Below are 11,752 nucleotides of genomic sequence, written 5' to 3'. Positions count from 1 at the left end.
GCCACCGCTTCTGCCCCCTCTCAAACCTCAGGTAGAAATAAAAGTTTAATTCTCCTCACCAGTGGTTGGTTCGTTTGCTCCAAAAGATAAAAGCAAATATTAGTTGTTAGCTAATATAAAACTAACACGTCACTCTAAGCGTGAGTTAGGGTCAGTTAGACACAGCTGAACAAAAGTGTCATAGTGAGAATTAGTGAGAATTTGGTGGAGGGACTTCTTAATTGAATAATCTCTCAGCAATACTTGGTTATCACACCACAGGAGAAAAGTGAGCGATCCTGAACCTGCTAGATAACTAGCACGCACTCTAAGCGATAGAAAGAGCAGTTTGGTCACTCCTGTATTGAGTAACATTTATTGTGGAATTATTTTATTAGTAGTTTTCCTTCAGTAAATTATCAGGAAAATCATGTCCTACTGAAAAGTGGTATATCTAGGTGTAATATTGACTAGAAATCATAGTAAAGTCAATATAGAATTTTATCCATAGACGATCTATATGTCAGGTGAGATCGTTGGGGGGTGTTTATTGTTGTTTAGACAGTGAACAATTATATATTTGGCAACCAAAACACAGTCAGTACACAAATCAGCACAAACTCTAATATCGTTATTGGATGTAGGAAACTGGTTACATAAGGTGATCCAGCTCCGCTCCTTCACCGGTCTACCTCCGCTCCATCTTCACTAACCTCGGAGCTCCCATATTCCGCAATCCTCTCGGTACCCCTCGATGGTCACCACCCCCTCCTTTCAATTTATTACCTACGCCTCTCTAAGTATGGAGCCCCAAAGACTTCCGGACAGCTCCGACGTTCGCTAGCGCACTCCCACCTCCACTGGGTAATACACTCACCTGCCCTGCAGAGCCCACCTTCGGGCCTATCCCTCCTTTCCGTTTCTGGGTTATCGCCTGCCTTTCCGCTAACCCCACGACCCGACTCGTTGGTAATATTCAGTCGGCTAATGTTTAACCCTGTTAGCTCCACTCTGTTCGGCTCCGCCATTTGCGGACCCGTCTTCGCTGTAACCATATATATATCCAACTTGTTAGAGATGGGCGGATTCAGATGACTCCGGAGTGGAATTGGAGACTTAGCGTGGAGGGACCTTGGCCTCAGCGACTCAAGCGGAGTGCTGTGCCATTGCTGTTTGTCCATTTGGTCCTTAATTTCACAGTAGGTGAGCAGGAAGTCTCTAGGGGGCATTTCAGGTCGATTTCGGACTGAGGTTACAAGTTACTATGTACATTGTATATAAGGAGGGGTCCGGAATCAAAAGGAGCAAGGGTACTCCTAAAGGAGACAAAGGGAGCTGAAAGAGGGGACAACACCGAGGGTCAAGGGTTTGACTCAATGGTGTTTCCCAAAGGAGGAGTGAAGGGCCAAGGCCCAAGGAGGAAGGAAGGAGGTTGGGAGTGGGGAATGGCTAGCTGACTGAATAGAAAAGAAGCAGTAGCCCAAATAGGAATGAGGGAGAATAGCGGAATTGAATAGGACAATGCAATAGTTGCAAGGTCCGAGGTAAGTCCGGAAGGTCCGAACTCGGAAGTTAAACTCCGGAATATTGGCAAACATAATTAAATGGAATGAGCTAACCAATACAATGGGTATAAGTGGAGGTGGGGTCAAAGTCCAAGGTCGGAGCTAAGACCGGAGGTTCCGGAGACGGAGACGCGAATGGGATTCCGGAGCGGAGGTCCGGAGTCAGGAGCTTAGGTTTTGCGTACTCGTCTGGAAGGTGTCGAGGTTGGGGTCGGACCCGGAATGTTCTGGAGTCGGACCAAAGGTGGTGTCCGAGCCAGAGGTGGGATAACCTCTTGGGAGTCGGCAAGGAGGAGGTGACGGAAGGGAAGTAGGACTCCAGAAGTCAGGTTCGGAGTTCCGGGAGCCTGGAGCGGAGGTTGGGATTGTATGGATATGACACAACTTGTACATAGGTTACACTTCAGTAATAAAATCGACTAGAGTTATCCCCCTTCAGTTCTGGTTGCCAGTTAGTAAGTTAGGGCACGGACATGTTACTAGGCACAGTGCTCTTGGCATAAGTCACTGAGGCCGAAGCCCTCCACTACAGAGACTTTCCTTCGTCTCGAACCTGGTCTCTGACATCCATGACGGTTCATGAACCGCCATTACACTTTTTGCAAGTTACTGCACAAACTGATGGCCAGACAGAGCATGTCAACCAGGAGATAGAAGCCTACCTCCATGTGTTTGTCAACCACAGACAAGATGACTGGGCCAACTGGCTACCTCTCGCTGAATTTGCATACAACAACTGTGTTCATTCCTCCACCCGCCGTACCCCCTTCGAGCTCGACTCTGGGGCAACACCCACACATGGGAACTGAACCAACCCGCACATCAGAGATTGAAGCAGCTGATGACTTTGCCTCTCAAATGATGAAAATGCAGGAAGAGGCGAAGGCAGCCCTAGAGCATGCAGCAGATGAGATGGCCCAGTACTATGACCGAAACCGGAGAGCAGCACCAAGGTACAACGTCAGGGACAGGGTCTGGCTCAGCACCCAGAACTACACAACAGACCAGCCCACCAAAAAACTCGACCACAAATGGATCGGCCCCTTCCCAATTACCAAGGTAGTGTCCCCAGCAGCAGTAGAGCTGCAGCTCACCCCGCAGCAGAAGGGGATCCACCCAGTAGTCTCAGTCACCAACATCCACCCCTACCTCCCAGATGAAATCACAGGATGCCCAGCTGACCCACACTCAGGCCCAGATGTGGTAAATGTGGAAGAGGAGTATGAGGTAGAAAAGGCCCTAAACTCCAGATATAGGTATGGATGATGTTGTGGGGACAACTCTGTGTACCGCAAAAAGTCGGATTCTGCGGAATTTGGCCACCAACATGCAGTACATATCCGCTGACGCTCCCGATACTCATTCTATCACTATCCAACACTCCTTACACTCATTCCATATTTTTCCATATTTTCCCCATCATTCCCGACAGCCCCAAGCAAAATTCCCACGCCCAACCACGCCGCCAATTTCACCCCCTCTCCAGACCTCCATACCCACACTCACAACCCAGCCGTCTTTCCACCCGATAGTAATGCTCTACCACCCTTCTTCACCCCTGGAGCATTTCCCAGAATGGCAATCCCATACCCGGATGGTTCAGCACGGAGTATACTCTCATGTGGTCTTGACAGCACCTGTCAATGGCCACATCTCAAGAAGTACTGCACCAAATGGGATGAATAGGGGCTCGTTGGAAAGCTGGAGACGAGGAGGTTGCTGACGGGAGGACCGGCGGGCGCCGGAGTTAATTTTCACAATTCCCATTTCGGACCCGTTGTCACATTTTCCCCATTCATTCATATTTCTTTTATTGTTTCTTTGTTCCCAATTGAATATTCATCATTTACGGTTGCCTAACGTCCCGTTTACATTCCCCCATGCCATTCATTCCATTTCAAACATATAAATTAGATAACAGTTTGTACATAACAAGTTAGTATTGAATAGACCCGTGAAGGGACAAGCAGAAGTTGCATCCAAGTGGCAAAGACGCCATCCACGACCCTAACGCCCCCATTGAGCTAGTTTCTTACGTCGAAGACCCCTCACATCATAATACTCAGCCTTGACGTCCAAGAGAGACGTAGGTGAGTGTTTGTTTGAGGTTTTTGCAGACTCGGTAGCACCCCATGACCAAAACCCGGCCCAACAAACCACACCCATGCACACTACCACCCTCCCCCTTCTCTCTGTCTCGAGTCTAGGCAATAGACCCGTTACAACGACTCTGGTTGTCATATCCATACAATTCCGACCTCCACTCTGGGCTCCTGGAACTCCAAACTCTGACTTCCAGAGCCCTACTTCCCTTCCCTCACCTTCTCCTTGCCGACTCCCAAGAGGTTATCCCACCTCTGGCTCAGACACCACCTTTGGTCCGACGCCGGAACATTCCGGGTCCGACCCCAACCTCGACACCTTCCAGACGAGTATGCAAAACCTATGCTCCCAACTCCGGACCTCCACTCCGGAATCCCATTTGCATCTCCATCTCCGGAACCTCCGGTCTTAGCTCCGACCTCGGACTTTGACCCCACCTCCGCTTATACCCATTGTATTGATTAGCTCATTCCATTTAATTACCTTTGCCAATATTCCGGAGTTTAACTTCCGAGTTCGGACTTTCCAGACTTACCTCAGACCTTGCAACTATTGCATTGTCCTATTCAATTCCGCTATTCTCCCTCATTCCTATTTGGGCTGCTGCTTCCTTTCTATTCAGTCAGCTAGCCATTCCCCACTCCCAACCTCCTTCCTTCCTCCTTGGGCCTTGGCCCTTCATTCCTCCTTTGGGAAACACCATTGAGTCAAACCCTTGACCCTCAGTGTTGTTCCTCTTTCCATCTCCCTTTGTCTCCTTTCGTCCTACCCTTGTTCCTTTTGATTCCGGACCCCTCCTTATATACAATGTACCTAGTAACTTGTAACCTCAGTCCGAAATCGACCTGAATTCCCCCCAAGAGACTTTCCCTCTGCTAGATCCGAAATTAGGGACCCCCAGGACAACCAGCAATGGCACAGCACTCCACCTGAGTCGCTGAGGCCAAGGTCCTTCCATGCTAAGTCTCTGATTCCACTCCGGAGTCGTCCGAATCTGCCCGGTTCTAACACTGGTACCTTGTCAAGTTCATGGGCTGGCCACACTCAGAGAATGAATGGCTTCCCTGGGAGAACCTGGAGCATTCCCCAGACCTCGTGGAGGAATTTCACCAAGCCCACCCCACAGCCCCCAAACTGACGAGGACCAGATGACCCCACCAACCAAGAACATCAGCCACTTTGAGGCAAAGCGGCATAGAGGGGGGGTGATGTCAGGGCACAGCCCTTGACCCCACTCACCCTCAGACACCCTCACCCTTTCCCTAACCACCCTCTCCCCACATTTCCCCATTCCCCCTATCCTTCCCCCCACTGTTTCACACAATGATGCGTGCGCGTGAACCCGTGGGAACATTCTGGGCAAGCAGCTCACCCAGAACTTTCCCACGGGTCACACCCATTATGGAAAGTCGGCAGCAAGCGGGAACTGTATAGTTCCTAGGGTCCTTTTGTGTTGGCCTCACAGGGGGCTGAGAAGCTTACCCTTCTTCTCAGCTCATTTCCTGTGAAGGCTGAGGCTAGTCCCCTCAGTGACTTTGAGGAGTTAGCAGCTGGGGAGAGCACCCCAGCTTCCACACCCGGCCTCACCCTCCAGCCACTCCCAGCTGGGGTCCGGATCCTGACAGGGTCCCAGTACCTCGAACTCTTGGATGACCCTGTCCACGGACTCGCTCCCCTGCCGGATGGTTGCTAGCTTCTGCCAGGCTGTAGCTCCCCGGTTTGGGTCTTGGAACATGGTGTCAAGTTCTGAATCAAACTCATCCATGGTGGGTGTGGGAGAGCTTGCTGCCAGCAGTGCCATGGTGCATTGTGTCACCCATGCCCCTGCAGTCCCTCCTTTCATGTAGGACAGCACAAAGAGGACCTGGGAGAGGGCATCAGGGAACTTGTCTGCATGGACATAGAGGTAGCTCCCGCATTTGGCCCTGAAGCGGTTGAGGTCCCCACTGGCTCCGGAGAAGGGGGTGGGGGGGGCGATCTTTGGTGGCTTGGGTCTGGGTGCATGAGTGGGCTGGTCCCAGGTTCAGCTCTCTACAATGGTCTGTAGTTTCTGGAACCGGACCAGCAGGTCATCATATTGTTCTTGTGTCACCATGGCGAGGGGGGTGGGAGAGGTGGGGGGGGAATGAGGTTAAAGTCTTCTTCTGCTGTCAGGGACCGGTCCGGGGTCAAGAGTGTCCAGGTATATCACCTGGTGCTGAGGGCCCAGTGGGGTCTGAAGCAGGCACATACAGCAACAGGTCCGGTGCAGGCAAATGTCCCTGAAGTGGGAATGGTGAGAAGAAGACTGCTTCTCTGGTTCCCACCCCAGGTATGTTTATATACATGGCGCTTGGGTCACATGGGAGTTGCCATGTTGTCCCCATGCACAGCCCCAGCCACCCGGGTATCCCTGTGGGGGATCCCGAAGGGATCTGCTGCAGGCATGCATGCTGGGTGCACCCCGGGGTCATCCGGGGCATCCGGGGCTGGGTGCACTGTGCGCAGGTCATGGGCAGGTCAGTGGTACATCGATCAAAGGAAAGTCGTCTATGTAAATAGAAATAGAAAGAATAGAGAATGATACAGAGGGGGAATAGAAAGAGGGAAAAGTGGAGGGAGGAGGAAATAGGAAGGGGGAGAAGGGGGTAGTGGGTGGAGTGGAGCCGGGTGGAGCTGGGTGGAGCTGGGTGAGGTGGGTGTGCCCTGACAGAAGGGCATAGGGCCAGGCAGTTCATCCGACCTGGGATTTAACACTTTCAAGCATTGCAATCATCATAGTGACTAGTGTCCTATTAACACACTTGGCCATGTCGTTTTCTTGCGGAGTGTAGGGATTTGTCCTTTGATGGATAATGCCGACTTCTTTCAGGAATTGGGAGAACTTGGAAGAGAAGTATTCCCCTCCTCCTTTGGTGTGAAAATCTTAAGCCTTCTCCCAGATTGCCATTCAGCTTCCTGTCAAAAACCCGGATTGTAGGGGTAAATGCATGAGTCCGAATGCAGGCGGGGCTCAACTAGAGGGGGGTCCAAGAGCTCCAGTAGTGAACTGAAGCTTCTCAGGGGGCCCAGTTCTGCTGGATGGTACAAGAGGCTCTAAGAAGGATGCGGCCTCAGCAACTCGGAGGGAGCGCTGTGCCTCCGTTACGTCTCAGTTAGTCCTTGTATTTCTTATGTCTGAGGTATCTTGTAGAATGGGAACAGGATTCACTCAGAGGGACTTTGGGTGGCATTTTAGTCGAGATTAGAACTGAGGAACTACAGGTTCTAATCTATGGGTATTTATAAAGGGGAATGGGAAGGACTTAGTCAAAGTCCGAATGACAATGGGGCAACACTGAAAGGTGCCGAATGATACCAAGAGGTACCGAAAGGTCCCGAACGATATCTTAAACGGGGGACCGAGGTGTCGGTCCAAGGAGGGTGGAGTTAGAGGCCGGAAAATGAATGGGAATGACAAATGGGTAAGGGGGGGTTAGCCGACTGAATGGTAGGAAGAAGGTAGTCGTGCTAAGAATGGAAGGTGACTAATAAGTGATAACATGAGGGAGATCACCGAAGGATGCGGGTAGCTCCGAAAGCAGAGTTGTGTACCTGAAGGATGTTGGGTGACTCAAATAAATGAAATGGGTGGAGGAATGGTTTAAGGGCATGTCACGGGATGTCGGAGGTCCATTGGGATATCGGAGCAAATCCGGGGTCTCCGAATGTTCCGACTTGGGACCGAGCTTCCAGGATGGGAGTGGCTGAGGTTCGGTGTGCCGCAACCAGACTGGAGCTGAGACAGTCAGGAGGGAAGGTGACTTGGGGAGTGGGGAGGCATGGTGTAGGGGATGGTGAAGTTGTTAGGAAGGTGTGGTGTGGTGGGAGTGCGTGGGGTTGGGATTCCAGGATATGACACTTCCGCCAGGAAGGTCTTGAACGTTTCCAGGGCATCATTTTTGTTTTTGATGGGGTAGACAGTGAGGAATCGAGAATAGTCATCCACAAAGGTGATGAAGTATCGGAAGTTTTCTTGGTTCGTGGCTTTCACTTCACATATGTCAGAGAAGACACATTCAAGGACTTTGTTCAATTGTGTGAGTGTTTCCCTTGGAATTGGTGATTGTGTATGTCCAGAGGCCTCACATTCTTCACAGTATGTAGATGCATCTCCCTTTCCTCCCATAATGTCCATTCCAATGGCCATTCCACTCCGGACCATCTTAAGGATAGAGTCCACTGAGATGTGTCCAAGTCGGGCATGCCAGACATCAATAGAGGCTGTAGCTGTTGTCGTATGGGCAACTTGTGCAGTCTCGACATTTTGGCTTCCATCGTATTTTGTGATGTAGACACATTCTGCTCCAATGATGGTGCATGACAATCTGTACAGTCCATTCATCAAGTGAGCTATTCCAACAAGTTCATGACTTGAGTTCAGGATGTGGCAATTATTGTCCGAAAATTGGATGCTCGACCCATGCTTGGCAAGATGGGGAACAGAGAGCAAATTGGTGCCAATGCAGGGACAGTGGAGGACATCTCTCATGATGGCTTCTCAATTCCTGTAGCCATTGTGAATAATGATTTGGATTTGTCCTTTCCCGATGGCATGGACAACATGCTTGTCACCAAGGTATATGGGATGGGGAGTAATGAGAGTTGTGTAGGATGAGAACCAATCATGGTGCATGCATAAGTGCAACATGGCACCAGAGTCTATAATCCACTCAGATGAGTACGTTGAGCCTTGTTTCGCAAATGAAACATGTTCTTCTGCTAGGAGGACATAGATCTTGGCTTCCTTTTTGTCACACTTCTCAATAGTGTCTGATTCTTCAGCACTTTGGGTTGGTGCACTGCAGGTGTTCTCTGGATTTCTTGGGCTTCTTGCCATCTTGTTTGTTGCCTTTCTCCAGTGGTTTCATGGACTTGGCCACTAGTGCTGTGGTCTCAAGCTCTTCCCTTTTGATCAACTTCTCCTCTCTGATTATTTGGCTTATCAGAGTGTCACAAGCTAGCGTCGACAAATCCTTGGTATTGGCAACAGTGATGGATTTGAGAGTTTTGTAAGCCAGTGGGAGGAGCTTTAGCAATGATTAAGGCAAATTTGGCAACTGTGATGCTGTCGCCAAGAGAGTCCAGTTGCCCATGCATTATGCGCATTTGGTTGATTTGAGGTTCCAGTGCTTTGGACTCATCCAACTTGAAGTGGTGTAGGTCATGCATCAAATCAGATGCATCTAATGCACCTTGACCCAAGTAGCGTTGCTCTAGCGCTAGCCAAGCCTCCTTTGCGGTCTTTTTGTCCTCAGCAATATTGAGGGGATTTTCTTCCAGCATGAGACATATTTGGGCAAGGGCTTGCTCATCCTTGTCATGCCATTCTTCAAGAGTAAGACTAGTCATCTGCATAGTGGAAGTGGATGAGGTAGAAGTGCCACTGGTAGTAGCAGTTGCAGTGGGGTTAGGTGCAGCAGGCAGAGTGGCAGGGGCACTAGCAGCAGTGGTAGAAGAAGTAGAGGGAGTAGGGGGATCAGAGGTGTTTGATTTTGGATTGACAAAATTCCAGAGTCCCCAATCAATTAGAACCATATGACATTGGATAGACCATGTCATATCCGTGCATACCCAATCCCAACCTGACTCCCAGACCTCTTTCTTCACCACCTCTGGAGTCCTACCCTACTGCTGTCCGTTCCGATATTCACCTTCGGTCCTGACACCACACCTCCCCTCACCCCTCATGCCACCTCCACTCCTCCATCCTTCTCCTATCCTATCTCTGTCTGCTCCGATACTCACCTCGGACCAAACACCACTCCTCTTGCCACCCTCCTCATACTCTCCCTCCCACTCCTCCTCTTCCTCCTCACAACACCTCCACCCTTCCGTCATTCTCCTACCCTTTGCCTGTCTGCTCCAATACTCACCTTCGGACCTGACACCTTTCCTCTCCTCCACTCCTCTCCCCTTTCCTCTTTCCTCTCTCTTCCCTCTGGCCCTCTTCTGCTGACCTTCTGCCAAGTTATGACCTTCCGCCGCTGTCCTGTACCTCGTACTCAGACATCGCTCGTACCTTCGCTCCGAGACTCCATCATAGCTCCTACCTCGGACTTTGACTCCACCTCAGCTTTAGTCCATTGCATTGGTGACCTCATACTATGTAAACACCATTGCCAATATTCCTCGGACTTTCAACCCTGCCTCCGTAACCTCTGTAAGCTCTGCAACCTCTGAGCTCCACAGATCACCTTCGGCACTTTCGCTGCTTGTAATGTATCTTTTGCATTTCCCCCTCATCCCTATTTGGACTGCTGCTTCTTCCCATTCTAGCCAGTTAGTCATCATCCCCACTTCCCCTCATCCTCCTGCCCCTCTGGGCTTCACCCTCCTTACCTCCTTTTGGATGTACCACAGGTTCAGCCCTATGACCTTCGGTACTGCTCCGCTTCTGTCATCCCTTTGTTCCCATTTGGATGCCTTCGTTCCAATTCGGACCCCCTTTGTTTCCTTGTGCTTTCGCCCTCTCCATTATATATATCGGCACTTGTACATACTTGTTTTAGGCCTTAGTCTAAAATCAACCTGAAATGCCCCCTAGAGACTTCCTGCTCGCTGCCTATGAAATTAAGGACCAAATGGACAAACAGCAATGGCACAGCACTCCGCTTGAGTCACTGAGGCCAAGGTCCCTCCTTGCTAAGTCTCCGGTTCCCCTCCGGAATCTGTTGGAGAATGGATATCTGTTCCCATCGGTATAGAGTTTAACAGCCTATACCGGCATGGTCAAATGGGCGAGTTGTGTAATGGTAGCACACTGAGAGGTCCTGGTTTCGATGCCAGGCTTGTCCATGATTTTATGTCCTTGTCTTGTGACCTTAACTGTATCATTCAGTTGGATCTCACGGAGTAAGTCCCGCAGGGCAACGTGAAATTTCTTCAGAATCGTCTGCCCTCGCCCAGTTCTAACAGACCATATACAGTAGTTTCTCCCATTGTTCTTAAGTTTCTCAATGCTGTGAGTACCATTAACATCGCTTGAATTAGCCATCACTGGGCTCATAACCTTTTAAAGATAAAAGGCTATGATGTGTAAAATTCTCAGACTCGTACAAGAGTTCTAGAATTGAATCGTACCTATGACGTGTAAAATCCTGCATCAACATGTACATAGTTAGAAAGGTGTCGATAATAATAAAGCTATAGCTCTCACCTCAGACTCGTACAAGAGTTCTGAGGGAGAGGATCTACAGAGAGAGCGCTCTTTATACATGAGCCACATCTCTGACCACTGAGGAAAAAGATTCCATGACAAAATCATGCGGATGTGAGAATTTCATAGAGAATCTTGGCAAGGGGTAGGATTCTCCATGACAGGATTTTCTGTCGATCATGCTGCATAGCAGGATTGCGGTTCCAGGCTATCTAAAATCCTGCACAAGGAAGATTTCATCATCAAAACTTGTATATGCTATAATTTTCAACCATAATATTACTATCTTGTAACGCATTTTATGACATATATTCAAGGATCTGCTGCGATCTACAACTGCCCACATGGATCCACCTCCCCAACCCTGAGTCAACCAACAATGGTACACGCAGCGTCTAGATCCACAACCTTGACATATGAAACTGTTTTTGAATATGCTAGTTCAGAAATTCCATCATGCTGGTTCTGCGATTACAGCGCATTTTGATATCAACGTTGACTTTGGAAGGAGGCCAAGCCTCATTTCTCTTCGGCTCTTCATGCTCATGTCCCTGAAACCCCCAAAAAAGATAGTGCAAGTTGTCGAAGGAATGTGATGTCGAGTTTTTCGAAACAGGAAGTGGCAAACATGTTGGGGTGGAAATCGATGACAAGGGGAAATGGGGTGTAGGAAACGAATCTAAGGGCATCACAGAACGTCAGAATGGCGACTCAGGGGGGAGACGAAAGCCAGAAACAACAATGTGAACACACCAAAAATCCACCAATTAACCAAAACTCGCGCATCCAACCCTCAGGATCCATTCACATCAATGCAAAGGGACTGCACGAAGAAGCCCCATTGTCACAGACTCCACTCCTCATCAATTGAGCCCGAAGCACCCAGAAGGTCTTCCAAAAGATATAGCGACTCGCCGCAAAATCACTT

The sequence above is a fragment of the Cantharellus anzutake genome (assembly GCF_015039405.1).
Source record: "Cantharellus anzutake strain C23 chromosome Unknown EI90scaffold_10, whole genome shotgun sequence".
Taxonomy (NCBI): Eukaryota; Fungi; Basidiomycota; class Agaricomycetes; order Cantharellales; family Hydnaceae; genus Cantharellus; species Cantharellus anzutake.
This window is presented reverse-complemented; position numbering follows the sequence as displayed.